The sequence below is a fragment of the Macrobrachium nipponense genome, chromosome 31 (genome assembly GCF_015104395.2).
Source record: "Macrobrachium nipponense isolate FS-2020 chromosome 31, ASM1510439v2, whole genome shotgun sequence".
In the NCBI taxonomy this organism is placed as follows: Eukaryota; Metazoa; Arthropoda; class Malacostraca; order Decapoda; family Palaemonidae; genus Macrobrachium; species Macrobrachium nipponense.
The window spans coordinates 23,067,544-23,083,320 of NC_061093.1; the positions used below are offsets into that span (position 1 = coordinate 23,067,544).

The following is a 15,777-nucleotide window of genomic DNA, read 5'->3' on the forward strand; positions in this document are numbered from 1 at the left end:
GTGAAATATTTGCCAAGTTGAAGAATATTTTAGAGTTCTATGGACCAAGGTGTAGATGGTATTAAGTTTGAAAGAATATTGACAAGAGCTATAGTTCATAAAATCATCAATAAGTTATTAACACAATTTTTACAACCTCCAACAGTTAACTTTGATATTCCCAAAAAATTATTCTATGCCTCAATCCCGTATATGTCCGACTCTAAATTCTTCTTAAATCTCACACGAATAATTGAACAAGAAATCCCCTCTCTTAACGTAAAGCTTATCTCCAATAACCGATGTACAATAGGATCATTTTGTAATTTCAAAGATCGCCTGCAGTAAATTTTAATTACATTGTGAATTCCTTTTATGATAATAATGTGTTTTATTGTGTCTTTTACTTTTCACAGACTGATGATGCTCTGAGTAGTACGAAACGTTTTTTGCTGTTAATAAACTTGGCCTTTCTAACAACATGTGTATCATGGACCCTCCTGAAGTCTATATATCTTGCTGACCGGAAATATATATATATATATATATAATATATATATATATAATATATATATATATATATATATATCACAGACACCGTGACATTTTATATTCACAAATGTTAAGCTACAAATGTCGCTTAATATCCAGATTTTGTTAGTCCCATGACCTGCAATTTCAACCTCTAGATGTCTGTGTACCTATTCTTACCCAGGTTGACTGCAGGGCCCCCTGACCGGGATCGAACGATGAACCACTTGAATGAGAGCTCATTGCCCTTCCACAATAGATAGATAGTTTTAATATAAAACAATTTTGGAGTACAGTATGCATTTGAATGCTGTTCCTTTATATTTGCTGGTCTGCTGGTATAGTGGTTAGTGTCGTGGTATGCCACTCAGATGTCATGGGTTCGCGTCTCCCATAGGGTGACGAAAAACACTGGCTCTGTAAGGTGATCATTTACTGCTGTAGTGTAGGGTCTGCGGTGGGAGGTTGAAACCACCATTCTTTGGAAGTTTGAATTTCGAGTTAGTGGCCCCTTTGGTGTGCTTGTTCCACGTGAATAGGTTTCAGCTACTGAAATATTATAATAATAATAATAATAATAATAATAATAGATGTAAAAGTATAATTGCGTGAGTTTATTTAATATACCTATACAACTTCGTTCAGCTGTAATCTTCCCTGATTCGTATTAAGGAGTTGCGTTGCGTAACAATCTCGTTAGTTACGATAAGTATTCAAAGATTCCGTATTATCTATCCTTCTGAACGTCAGTGCCTCGGATCTGATGGACCAACCAGAGAAGGCCGCTGTCAGTCCACATTATCCTCAGGTAATAAGCCCCTGGAATCCATCATAACAATCGAGGAAATTGATTTCGTCATTCTCTTGTATAGGGATTGTTCAGTCTTAACATTGACCGACATGATACACAGATACCCTGCTTATGTGAGAACGGATAAGTCGGTACTTAAAAAAAAAGTGGGGGTGGGGGTGAGGTGTTGACTCTTTCTAAATTGTATAAATAAAATTCTGATATAAAAAAACAAACTTTTCCTTTGATACTTTAGATCTCTTCAGGAAACGCCGTCCGTCTCATGGGAATTAGGTCACATCTCTTCGTAAAGGAAGTAACAGAACTCGACGGAGGAGAAAGAAAATGGACTGATTCCTAATGGCCTACGAGTGGATTGTCCCAGTTCTATTTAGAGATTATCGGGTCGATTGGCGAGTTGTGGAGGCCATTGAAGAACGTTTAAGCGGCCGTCTGTCCTGTGTTACTGTCGGTGCTTATGGCTGGTGAAGACACTTTGGAGAGAGATAAGTTTAGGCCACTTTGCCTTAGTATTGATGGCAAATGCTTCGGTCTCTTCAACTGAAGGTTTATTTTTCTTTTTATTCCGTTGGTCATCTAATAAGCTTATCATTTCTGAAGTTCACCTTGATTTTCTATTCATTTATATTTATTTATTTATTATTATATTATCATTACTATTTTTGACCTAATTATTATTATTATTATTATTATTATTATTATTATTATTATTATTATTATTATTATTATTATTATTATTATTATTATTATTATTTGAGTTGCTTTAGGGTAATTAACATTTCTGTAAAATTACTGATTCTCTCTCATTTGGCTTGATAATGGCAAAATAATTATTGCTATCAAAGATGTACGTTTCCTGTCATTATTATCGGGTCCAATGATATTTTGATTGATGAAGAGAAAGCAAATTATCATTGATTTAGAGAACGCAAATAGTACTATTGTCTCAAATATGCCGATATTTCTCTGGATTCATAATAGAATCAATGATATTTAAGTTAAGGGCTGCGCATATTGAAGCTGCAAAATCGTTTCCGTTGGTCGATGGAGTCCTAAGATCTTCACTGGGCCATTTGCTTCCCTTTCACACCTCACCACACTTAAGCGCCTTAGGGCGAAGCCATGTTCTGGCATAAGCTGGCTTATTCTCAGCCAACCACCTCTTATCACCACGTAACCACTGCGCCACCAGGTTGCTTGTCAAAGCATCGGCTTCCACTTTCTACTTGAGGTGCCTCGTTGTTTGTCGTGCTAAAAGAGAACCACATTTCCTCCTTACGTTTTACTGTTCTCGGAGCGAGGTTAGTGCCTTCAGTGCACCTCATGTGGTGCATTGTATGCATTACTTGAGGTTCTTTGCAGCGTCCCTTCGGCCCCTAGCTGCCTGCAACCCCTTTCGTTCTTTTTGCTGTACCTCTTTTCATACTCTCTTTCTCCCACCTTACTTACCACCCTTTCCTAACAATCGTTTCATAGTACAACTGCTTTGAAGTTTTCCTTCTGTTACACCTTTCAAACCTTTTACTGTCAATTTGCATTTCAGCAAATTGACCTCATAGGTCCCAGCTTGCCGAAACTCTTAATAGTAATTAAAAGGGAACATAAACCCATGTACTTTGTTATGTCTTAGTGTATTAATTTCTTTCTTCTCACCTCAATTGCTGGTTAATTATATATATATTTTTTATTCTTCTTGAATGACCTCTTTTGGCAGTCTCTTGTCATCGTCTCTCCTCTTGTTCTATAGGAGGTGCGTTCTTTGTGGAGTTTTATAACAGAGAAAAGAAATACAGTCCTGCGCGGCTGTACAATAAGAAGGTGGAACTGCATAGAGAGCTTTCGAGAATCATTACTATTCCCCTTTTCAGTCGTTATATAACTGTCGTCATGTTATTATTATTATTATTATTATTATTATTATTATTATTATTATTATTATTATTATTATTATTATTCAGAAGATGAAACTTATTCATATGGAACATGCCCACCTCAGGGACCACTGACTTGAAAATCAAGTTTTCAAAGAATATGGCGTTCATTAGGAAGAAATAAGACGAGGTAAAGGGAAATTCAGAAGAGACCCCACTTATTTAAAAAGGGGGAAAAATAAATTAATATATCAACAAATAGATAAAATGTATTAAAATGCAAGGTGAATAGTATTAGGGTCATAATCTATTGCACTGTCTCTTGAAGCTCTGAAGTTCTAACTGTATGTCATCATCTGGGAGGCTGTTTCACAGTCCATCGATGTGAGGAATAAAGGACCCCTGGAATAATAATAATAATAATAATAATAATAATAATAATAATAATAATAATAATAATAATATAATAATAATAATAATAATACAATGCGCAACTGGAATACAATACTTACAAGCTCTGGAATAAGACTAGCAGAGGTTAATATCAGGAGAGGGATCTTCCAGGGCGACTCACTGTCCCCACTACTCTTCGTAGTAGCCATGATTCCCATGACAAAAGTACTACAGAAGATGGATGCCGGGTACCAACTCAGGAAAAGAGGCAACAGAGTAAACCATCTGATGTTCATGGACGACATCAAGCTGTATGGTAAGAGCATCAAGGAAATAGACACCATAATCCAGACTGTAAGGATTGTATCTGGGGACATCAGGATGGAGTTTGGAATAGAAAAATGCGCCTTAGTCAACATACAAAAAGGCAAAGTAACGAGAACTGAAGGGATAAAGCTACCAGATGGGAGCAACATCAAACACATAGATGAGACAGGATACAAATACGTGGGAATAATGGAAGGAGGGGATAAGTTAAAAACACCAATGAGATGAACAGGACACGATCCAGGAAGAATATATGCAGAGACTCAAGGCGATACTCAAGTCAAAACTCAACGCCGGAAATATGATAAAAGCCATAAACACATGGGCAGTGCCAGTAATCAGATACAGCGCAGGAATAGTGGAATGGACGAAGGCAGAACTTCGCAGCATAGATCAGAAAACCAGGAAACATATGACAATACACAAAGCACTACACCCTAGAGCAAATACGGACAGGCTATACATAACACGAAAGGAAGGAGGGAGAGGACTACTAAGTATAGAGGACTGCGTCAACATCGAAAACAGAGCACTGGGGCAATATCTGAAAACCAGTGAAGACGAGTGGCTACCTTACCTTACAACTACCTTACAGTTCGTTCGGGTTGCCCCAGGTCCCTCAGTGTGAGGCACCTCTAATGTCTACCAGAGAGTTGCTAGTACATCTTCCGGTATATTTTGCATCTTCCAATCTTGGATGGTCTGGGATGCAGTTTAGATATTTGTCGAGCTTATTCTTAAACACATCTACGCTCACTCCTGATATATTCCTCAGATGAGCTGGCAACGCATTGAATAGACGCTGCATTATCGATGCTGGTGCGTAGTGGATTAATGTCCTGTGTGCTTTCCTTATTTTTCCTGGTATTGTTTTGGGCACTATTAATCTACCTCTGCTTGCTCTTTCTGATATTTTTAGTTCCATGATATTTTCTGTTATTCCTTCTATCTGTTTCCATGCCTGAATTATCATGTAGCGTTCTCTTCTCCTTTCTAGACTATATAATTTTAATGATTGTAGTCTTTCCCAGTAGTCAAGGTCCTTAACTTCTTCTATTCTAGCTGTAAAGGACCTTTGTACACTCTCTATTTGTGCAATATCCTTTTGATAGTGTGGGTACCATATCATATTGCAAATATTCAAGTGGACTACGAACATATGTTTTATAAGCATAACTCATGTGTTCAGCTTTTTTCTTGTTTTTGTAAGTGCCGTAACAACATTCCATTTTTGCTTTACATTTTGCCCAAAAGCAAAAGTTGCTATTTGATCATTGCATAAACTGTTCCTATTCATCATCACACCAAGGTCTTAAACTGCTTCCCTTATTTGTGATTGTCTCATTATTAGGTCCCCTATATGCATATAGCTTTCCTTCTCTGTCTCCATAATTTATTGATTCAAATTTATCAGAGTTAAATACCATCCTATTTTCCTCTGCCCAATCATATACTTTGTTAAGGTCTCTTTGTAGAGCGTTCCTATCTTCATCACAAGTAATTTCTCTACTTATTCTTGTGTCATCAGCGAAACTACTCACTACCGAATCCTTAACATTACTGTCTATGTCTTCAATCATAATAACAAACAGTATTGCAGCTAACACCGTACCTTGTGGCACACCGGATATTACCTTGGTTTCATCCGATTTCTCATCGTTTGCAATAACTATCTGTTTTCTGTTGTGTAAAAATTCTTTTAACCATCTTCCTATTTTATCTACGATATTGTGTTTTCTAATTTTCTTTGCTAATATATTATGGTCTACTTTGTCAAAAGCTTTTGCAAAGTCTAGATAAACCACATCTGTTTCATTTCCGCTTTTCATATTTTTGAATATGTTCTCACGGTGGACTAACAGTTGGGTTTGTGTACTTTTTCCGGGTACGAAACCGTGTGTCCTATATTAAACCATTATTTTTTTATTAAATGTTTCATAATATTTTTCTTCATTACCCTTTCATACACTTTTTATAATATGTGATGTTAGACTCACAGGCCTATAATTACTTGCCTCAAGTCTTGATCCACTTTTGAAAGTAGGGGTGATATATGCTAATTTGTGCTCATCATAAATCTTGCCTGTATCTACACTTTGTCTTAATAATATTGCAAGTGGCTTTGCGATAGAATGAACTACTTTTTTTTCCCCTAACAAAATAGCAGGGATTCCATCAGGCCCTGCAGCAGCTCCATTTTTAATTTCATTAATTGCCTGCACAATATCAGCTTCATTAATTTCTATGTCAGCTAAATATTCACTATTTTTCGTCCCTTACTTCTATATCATATCTTCATTATCTATTCTAGGGGTGAATTCTCTCTTATATCGTTCTGCAGTATGTTGCAAATTTCCTTTTTTTCATTCGTTAATCTCCCTTCAATTCTCAGAGGGCCTATTTATCTATTCTTCTTTTATTCATCTTCTTCGCATAAGAGTATAATAGTTTGGGGTTTTTGTTTTGCTTGATATTTAATAGGGTTTTTTCTTCCAATTCCCGTTTTTCATTTTCTTTTGATTGTATAATCTTTTGTTCTGCATTTTCTATCTTACTTTTAGTTCTATTAAACTTTCCATGCATTTTTTTCGTTTTGCAAGACCTTTTTTCCACTTTCTGATTTTCTGGAACAAGATCCTTCTGTCTCTTGGTATGCATGAATGATGTTTACTTTTCTTCTTCGGTATATATTTATCCACTATTTTCTCTAATATTTTATATAATATCTCCGTATTTACCCTTATGTCATCGCTTACGAAAATGTTATCCCAATCTTTGTTTAATTCTTCATTTATTTCTGACGATTTTATATTTTTACTGTAGAAGTTGTATTTTCCATATCCTTCCCACTTTTTCATTTCTTGCTTATCTCGTTTTCACTTGCTTTGGAATGAACTGTTAATTTTTTCTATGACATTATAGGTCTGAAATACTCGCATTATAAACTATTATTTCTTTAACATAATTCACCTCGTTCACAAATACTAGGTCTAAAGTATCCTTTCTTGTTGGCAGGTGATTTATTTGTTGAATGTTTTTTTTTTTTTTGTATTCTAGTAGCATATCTAATAGCTTTTCGAATTGCCTCTTATCTTCTGCACTACTATTACTCTCTTTTTTATGTATCAGTACATCCACCAATCTGCCTATTCGTTCTTTCCATTCTACGAAAGGAAAGTTGAAGTCACCAGATAGGAGAATAGTCCAGTCCTTGTGATTTCTACATATATACATATGCATGGGAAGAAGGACTGATAAAAGTAGACGAAGACCCAGAAATATACAGAGACAGGAGAATGACAGACAGAACAGAGGACTGGCACAACAAACCAATGCACGGACAATACATGAGACAGACTAAAGAACTAGCCAGTGATGACACATGGCAATGGCTACAGAGGGGAGAGCTAAAGAAGGAAACTGAAGGAATGATAACAGCGGCACAAGATCAGGCCCTAAGAACCAGATATATTCAAAGAACGATAGACGGAAATAACATCTCTCCCATATGTAGGAAGTGCAATACGAAAAATGAAACCATAAACCACATAGCAAGCGAATGTCCGGCACTTGCACAGAACCAGTACAAAAAGAGGCATGATTCAGTGGCAAAAGCCCTCCACTGGAGCCTGTGCAAGAAACACCAGCTACCTTGCAGTAATAAGTGGTACGAGCACCAACCTGAAGGAGTGACAGAAAACGATCAGGCAAAGATCCTCTGGGACTATGGTATCAGAACGGATAGGGTGATACGTGCAAATAGACCAGACGTGACCTTGATTGACAAAGTCAAGAAGAAAGTATCACTCATTGATGTTGCAATACCATGGGACACCAGAGTAGAAGAGAAAGAGAGGGAAAAAATGGATAAGTATCAAGATCTGAAAATAGAAATAAGAAGGATACGGGATATGCCAGTGGAAATCGTACCCATAATCATAGGAGCACTAGGCACGATCCCAAGATCCCTGAAAAGGAATCTAGAAAAACTAGACGCTGAAGTAGCTCCAGGACTCATGCAGAAGAGTGTGATCCTAGAAACGGCGCACATAGTAAGAAAAGTGATGGACTCCTAAGGAGGCAGGATGCAACCCGGAACCCCACACTATAAATACCACCCAGTCGAATTGGAGAACTGTGATAGAGGGAAAAAAAAAAAAATAATAATAATAATAATCAATCTTACAAATTCGTTTCGAATGCACAACGGTTTTGTAACAGCAATGTGTCCGTAAAGGATATATTACATACAATAAACTTTAGATTCGAAATACGATGTAAACTTAACGCCTAGGCACCTTAAGTATATAAAGAATATATATGTGAAATATATATTGCAACAATAATATGTAGGGGTCCTGAAGTAAACACTGAAAATAGACATTTTTTTGTAACCTCTCGGAGGGGGGCGACCAGTTTTTGCCCTCAAGTGAGCAGACCTTCGGAAAGTTGAACTCTGCCCTTAGATAACTAAGGTAGTCTCCGTCAAATCTGGGATTTATGTTACATTTGTGATTGCATTTTGATAAAAATGGAATAGTAAGTTTTTTCCTGTGTTATTTACCATGCTTACATTATTCGTGGTTATTTATCTTCTATATTTTGTTTTTCTGTTTTTTCCATAATGGATACTTTCGTATTGGGTCACTTGTGGAAATATCACTCAGCTTTTCCAATTAAGGTTTTGATAATAATAATAATAATAATAATAATAATAATAATTATCATACCGAGAATTTTTCTCATGTGTTAAACAAACAAGATTGCCGTAACATTCCTCGTAAAGATATGCACAAGAAGGCTCCCACTTAAACAAAACTACCATGGTCAACTCTATTCGATCGAATCCAGTATTTTACATTCGGCATAAGAACACCGCAAATGAAACCCAGTTTTCAACAGTGGACTCTTGCCTTGAGTGAAGATAAAGTCTCAGTCTCTAAGAGCAGTTAAAAAAAAATGCGATGAAGAGACGGCGCAACCGAGTTTTCTGTACTGGAGATAATGCTGTATGAGCCGCGCACCATGAAACATTCAGCCAGGGCCCACTTTAATCCTAAATAAAATAAGAACTATGTATGCTGCAATTTAGTATATTTGGTGATTGGAAGGTGGATGATCAACATACTAATTTGCCGCCGTCTAGCCTAAGTAATTTTTAAGATCTGGGGCGTACAGAAAAAGTGAGGACGGACAGACAAAGCCATCTCAACAGTTTTCTTTTACAGGAACCTAACTAGGTGCAACTTGGTAAATTTGGTAAAATTTTACTAAAACTTGATAACCGCCGATTCTTCTTCACGACAGAAGGCTCTTTTGTTTTGTTTTGTTTCGTGAGAAACTCCAGCCTTACCTCACCGCCAGAATGTTACCGACCTGACTCATCATTTCAGCTTGAGAACTCGTGCCGAAATTCTTGACCTTCGCAGTGATTTCGGAATCAACTGGAGATGAACACTCACGTTCAGAAGTAAGTGGGATAAGGGGACCCTTGCTAGCGCTAGTGATGCCTTGCTAGTACCAGTGATCCCTTGCTAGTACGAGTGATGTCTTACAAGTGATGCCTTGCTGGTACCAGTGATCCCTTGCTAGTACGAGTGATGTCTTGCTAGTGATGCCTTGCTATTACCAGTGATCCCTTGCTAGTACTAGTGATGCCTCGCTGGTTAGTACTAATTATCTCTTGCTGTATTAATACCTTTTCTGGTATTAGTGATACCTTGGTAGTGCAATGATCCCTTGCTAATACTAGTTAACCTTCCTTAGTTTTAGTGATCCTTGCCAGTACTAGTGAAGATGTGCAGATGTACAGAGTGTATTGTAACTTTCTTTAATGCATCTTAATCACTCGTACTTTCAAAGTTTGCTTTTTGACCCTGAACTGACGTTTACTCAAAATCAAGACAACCAGAAGATGATAGTGGTACACTTTTATTTTAACTTCCAGCATCCGGGAAACTGCATAAACCAATTACTTGAACAATTTTCTAGGAAAACTAATGCAGGGATATAAACAGGATATCAGCATCCATTCGAAAACGAAAATCGCTCCAGAACAGGTAAATCTAGTTTCCCTCCTTTCTTGTGTCGCCCAGTTTTTGCATCACTTTTCAAGGAGAAGTTTTTTCTAGTCTGATGAAAACCAGTTTTTCCTTGCCTTTTCCGGAGCTGCTGCAAGCGAGTTCATTACATCACAAAAACGTAGTTCCGTATTTAACAGATAAAAGTTTATTTCAAGTTAATTTAATCAACTTATCGCAATAAAACTTGATGTCGGACTAAAGGTTGCAATCTCATTACTGGTTTTATATTTCACGAGATAAACATCACTGTTTCCTCAGCTGACTCAGGTTCAGCTGTTTATTGGCCTTGTTGTCTATCGTGAATATAAGTTCCTCCCATTTCAGGAAGCAACTTATATTCGTACTGCTACATCTTGTCAATCACATGTCATTCCATGTCAGCTACGATATTTTTGGGGTGGGCCTTGGGCGTTGGACAGGGGGTCAAGAGGAGGAGGAGACGGGGAATTTTTTTTGTGATTCCACATTGAATCGCAGTTCGGGTTATGTTAGACAACCAGTAGGAAGTGTCCTTGGCAATATTAAGGGTAGAATGATTAAATCGGCAACTTTTTTCTACAGATTTTTAAGTGTCTCAAGACGCTTTTAATCTGTAGTGCTCTTTGTGCATCTGTATATATTATGTATGTATATATATATATATATATATATATATAATATATATAGAGAGAGAGAGAGAGAGAGAGAGAGAGAGGGAGGATATACAAGTATTTGTATGTATGTATGTGTATATATGTAAATAAAGATAATGCCACAGGAGGAACAATGAACAACGAGAACGACCCTTTACTAGAGGCAAGACCGAAAAGATCTCGGCAATTCTCGCTTTTTCATTTTCCTCCGTGGCAATACCTTTATTTATACTTTGTATCACATTTTATATATTTCCTGATCAATTTACTCATGTACGTAAATACTATATATATAGTATATATATATACTATATATATATATTAATTATATATTACATATACAATATATATATATATAATATATATACATACAATATATATATATTACATTCACACACATACACACACACACACACACAACACACACACACACACATATATATGTATATATATATATAAAAAAGGGTCCAGGAATCCACCAAACATTGTGAAGAATATTTTATACGGAAGTTTCATACTACTTCAGAGTACATCTTTCAGCCTGTAATTATAAATTGTGATAATTTAAATTAACAGTAAAATAACACATTAAGACTAAACATCAAGATAATAAGTAATTAAAAACCTTAGAAGAACATTTTAAAAAAAACAAGCAATAGACTAAAACTTTGTTAAGAAATATGGTAATTAAAATTATAGAAAACATTTAAAACAAAATAATAAGAGGACAAGTACCCTTAAGCGAAAGTAGAGAAGGGAATGATTTGAAAACACAGTTCGGCCCCAGATCTCAGTTATGCTAAATACAACGTGGCAGCAGCCACGTTTGCATTCAGAGAAGGAACCCAGTCGTTTGATGTATAATGACTCAAGTGTCGTTAAGTAATTGTTGGGTTAGGGTGCTGTCAATGATTGAGAAATGTGTTTTATCAATATTAATTTTATATTTTGGCGTGGTTACGGATATTGGATAATTCTGGATTTGTTGTTATTCGTTGTCCTGTTCTGTAGGCTAACACCTAAGTGACTAGAATATCTCACTTTTAGTAACCGTTTGGTTCGATCCGACGTAAATACCAGGACAACCGGACAATTAAATTTATAAATGACGTCGGATCTCATGAACGGTGGTAGTTTTTCTTTGTGTGTAAAAAATGTGCCAATTTTAATGGGTTGACAGGAATCAAGTTTAATTTAAACAACCTATTTCACTTTCAATGATTTTCCTTATTCGCTCGCCTAATTTGTTTTTATATGTAAAAGGAATGGTACAGTACATAACTAGCTTCTTAACATCAATAGGAAGGAACTTGCTCAGAAAAAATTATTATTTAAAATTCTATTTACTACATTATAAAAAACAGTTTACTGGATAACAAGAATTGTTAATAAAACTACCTCTTTAAAAATTCAATTTCTTCGTGAAATAAATGCCAATTTGAGGTATATTTCATAGCTCTAAAAACCAGGGTTGAGAGGCATTAATTTAAAATTCAAAAAACAAAAACTATAAAAATTATTACCCAAACCCGAAAATGTATGTTTCCTAAAAATGGTAGTGTTGGAGTCTATCATTACCTAACAATCTTCAGATCTAAAAATGACAAGCAGTTATATCCTCGGTTTCCATAGTAAAATTTATATTATGATGCTGGCTATTCACAAAATCCAAGAAGGCTTCACTTTGCCACTTATATTTAAATAATAAAAAATGTCATCAACATACCTTCGATAAAAGTGTGGCTTAAAATTAGAAGGGCATTCTGTTAAAAATTTTGATTCTAAAAAGTCCATAAAAATATCTGCAAATATAGGGGCCAACGGGGACCCCATAGCCAAACCCTCGACCTGCGAGTACAATTTGGAATTAAAAGTAAAAACTGAATCTTGCACTGCAAGTTCTAAAAGTTGTTTGAATAAAATTTTATCAAATCCATGGAAGCATGTGGTATTTAAAAAAACTTTATCTAAAATAATCTCAATTGTTTCTTCTACTGGTATGTTTTGTAAAAGTGATTCAATGTCAAGACTTATCATGTAAAGATCTGAATCTTGTCTGACAATTAATTCCTGAAATTCGTAGCCATTTTTAACTGTGTAACAGGATGTGCAAATTCAGACAACAATTTGGCCACATATTTGAGATGTTAAAGTAGGACTTTAATGGATGACCACTATAGGGCGAATGGGAAAACCTTCTTTATGTATTTTTGGTAGACCATACAGGATACCGAAAGATGAACCAGTGACAAAAAGGTTATCATATGTTGTTTCATTAATGATTTTTAGACTTTTTAATTTTCTAAGAAAATCTATTGATTCTGTCTTCTCGTTTAATATCTCAGAAAAACTTAAATCTCCAATAATTTGAATTTGGTGGTGTCAGCTAGAATGTTGAGAACTTTTCTATTGTAGTCGTGCTTGTTAAGGATAACTATACCTTTACCTTTATCCGGTTTACATATAATAATATTGTCATTCTCTTTCAGTTTTTTCAGAATTATCCAATCATCCTTCTTAAAGAAAGGATACCATTTTAACTTTCAAATTGTTTGAGTCGCCTCCGTTGCTCATGATTGAGCCATGTGCTTGCGCAATCTCCGTGACCATGCCCCCAAGCACTCTCCCTCTGGTGTCAGTTAACCTGTCCCCTTTGGCATGCAACTCATCAAAAGCAACCACGAACTGAGGGTTGTTTATTGTCAAGCTGTGCGCAATTGCAACATCTAGACCGGAGATGAGATGCACTTTATGCACGCACACACACACACACACACACACACACACACATATATATATAGTATATATATACACATATATATAATATATATATATATATATATATGTATGTATATATATATATATATATATATATATATATATATATATTATATATATATCTATATATATATATATATATATATATATATATACATATGAGGAGGTTGGTCAACTTAACTGGTTTACAACCAAGTCCTTAAAAACCTTGGAAATCCAGAAGTTATTATACCTTGGCCCGTTTTTCACTTTATTTTCTTTCGGTGAGAGCCGCCCACTGTTGACATAATTGGTTTAACGTTAATGATACATATCCAGGTAACCCTAATATTCTTTGATAAATTATTTCGATTGGAGAAATATCAAGTAGCTTCTTTTTAAGCAGTCGTATGCGTACAACTTTTACAGCATATTTTGTTGCATGTTGTATGGAAAGTAATTTTCTATAGCACGTGTTGTGTCATCTGTCCGAGGTAGGTGGACCATGGTAGGTCACATAGCGGTACTTTGGCCGCACTCGTAAACAAATGAAGACCGACTTGCGCAGCGTTTGGGGGAAATACCCATCACGTAGAAAACTTCTTGGAATACCCGAGTCGGCATTCTTTCAGGGTTAAACGCAGGAAGTCATTTATTCTCTTCTGTTGTGTAGTGCTTATTTAGCTAAGAAAGGTTGTCATGGTGTTTTAGAACTTAAGAATCGTACTGTTTTTTTTTTTCTATTGCATTTTTTTTTCTTTATAGTGAGTTCTGTCCGGTCAAAAAATGACTGGAACGATGGTACGTTCAGTACTGTAGTTTTAAGTAAGTCATTTTCATTCTACTCGCTTATACAATCTCCAGGTGTGGGAGAGGTGGGTTTTTTGTCCAAATGTCCCGGGGACTTTCGGGCTGGAGGTGGTGGCAATACTTTCTGAGAACAGGTTCTGACAATGTTGCAAGTAAACAGAAGTCTGTATTTGTTGAATTTGGGCGCTGGAGGGGGCAAGGAGCTGTGAAATGGGGTTTTTAATTTGTGTGAGTTTACAGACAAATTTTTGTAGAGGAATTGAATTAACTTTTTTTTTTCTTTCTGTATGAACTGCATTGTGATATTTAGGAAGGCAAGAGGCTCGAGGCTTCATTTCACATCACTTTGTTTCAGTTGCATTTACTGTATTGCTGTAAATATTTTTTATCATAGCTCTATTGGCAAATATTTTAGAAATAAAAAAAAAGATAAAATTCCTACAGCAGGCAATACCACCGTCTAATCTTATGGAAATCGTGGGTAAAACATTACTGATGCAGCCATAACGATGATCACTGCAGCTAAATATCTAAATATAATTTGAAAGAAGTCTTAAATCAGCCGGCATTGTTATTAAGAATCGAATACTCCCCACAAAAATGTACAAAATAACGCTTAAAGAATAAATTTTATTAAATCGATTTTGAAATACCCATGCTTTTCACTTGCAAACACAAAAGACATAAATAAACTGACAGTTCAGGTATTGCAGAGCAATGTACTGAGATCTGCAGAAGGAATTCGAAGATCAGGCCGTGCTGAAGACTAGGAATTGAACACTATATCATTCGAGGAATAGAAGACTTAAACATAAAAAGAGACAAACTGGGTAACTAAACTTCAGACAGAACTCAGATTGATATCACAGCCACAAAGGTAGAAGCAGAGAATTTAATTATGAATTTGCCGTTACGAAAGAGTAAAAGAGAAACTCACATATGAAGGATTCAAGCGAGGAAAGGTGGTTAAGACGACTAACACGCATAGTTTTTTACTAGAAACCATCCTTATCTGTCCTTCTCGATCGCTCAACATTTTCCATCTATCATCTTTCTGTGACAGCAGCCTTTCTTTAGAACCATCACTCTGTCTCATATTTGTGTGACACTTAAGAAGGGCGAAGTGACCTTAATGAACCATAATCCAATAAGTTTCATGCTCTTAATTATTTTGCCACGTCAAAAAAATATTTTATTATTGTCTACTATCAATTTGTAGGAACATTTTCTATTAAAGTAACTTTAAAGAAAACGAGAAAATACGAAATAGAGATAAACTAAAGAAAACTAACTACTTCCTATCCCCAATAACAACAAGATTTATACCCTCAAGAACATTCTAGTCCCTAGAGAATGTGAGTAATTTTCAAAGAGGAATATTTATCTTATAGCATTTACTACATTCCATAACTAAACAGAAGAACATACGTAATCAATATGTATTTTTTTAATCTTCCAACGGCTGCTTGCATACGTACTAAATAACGTCCAACAGCCTACTATGTACTCTTATATTTACTTTTTTTTTCATTTAGCACGAGTGAATGAATGATAAACCGGACCTCATTTATAAGAAAATAAAA

At 35.6% G+C, this 15,777-nt stretch overlaps 1 protein-coding gene across 3 annotated transcripts in view; it reads left to right on the forward strand.

Annotated features, from left to right (window-relative positions):
- LOC135206691 (bestrophin-4-like) overlaps nt 1–15,777 on the forward strand; it is a 514,714-nt gene that overhangs the window by 369,075 nt on the left and 129,862 nt on the right. The gene's annotated exons all lie outside the window — the stretch shown is intronic.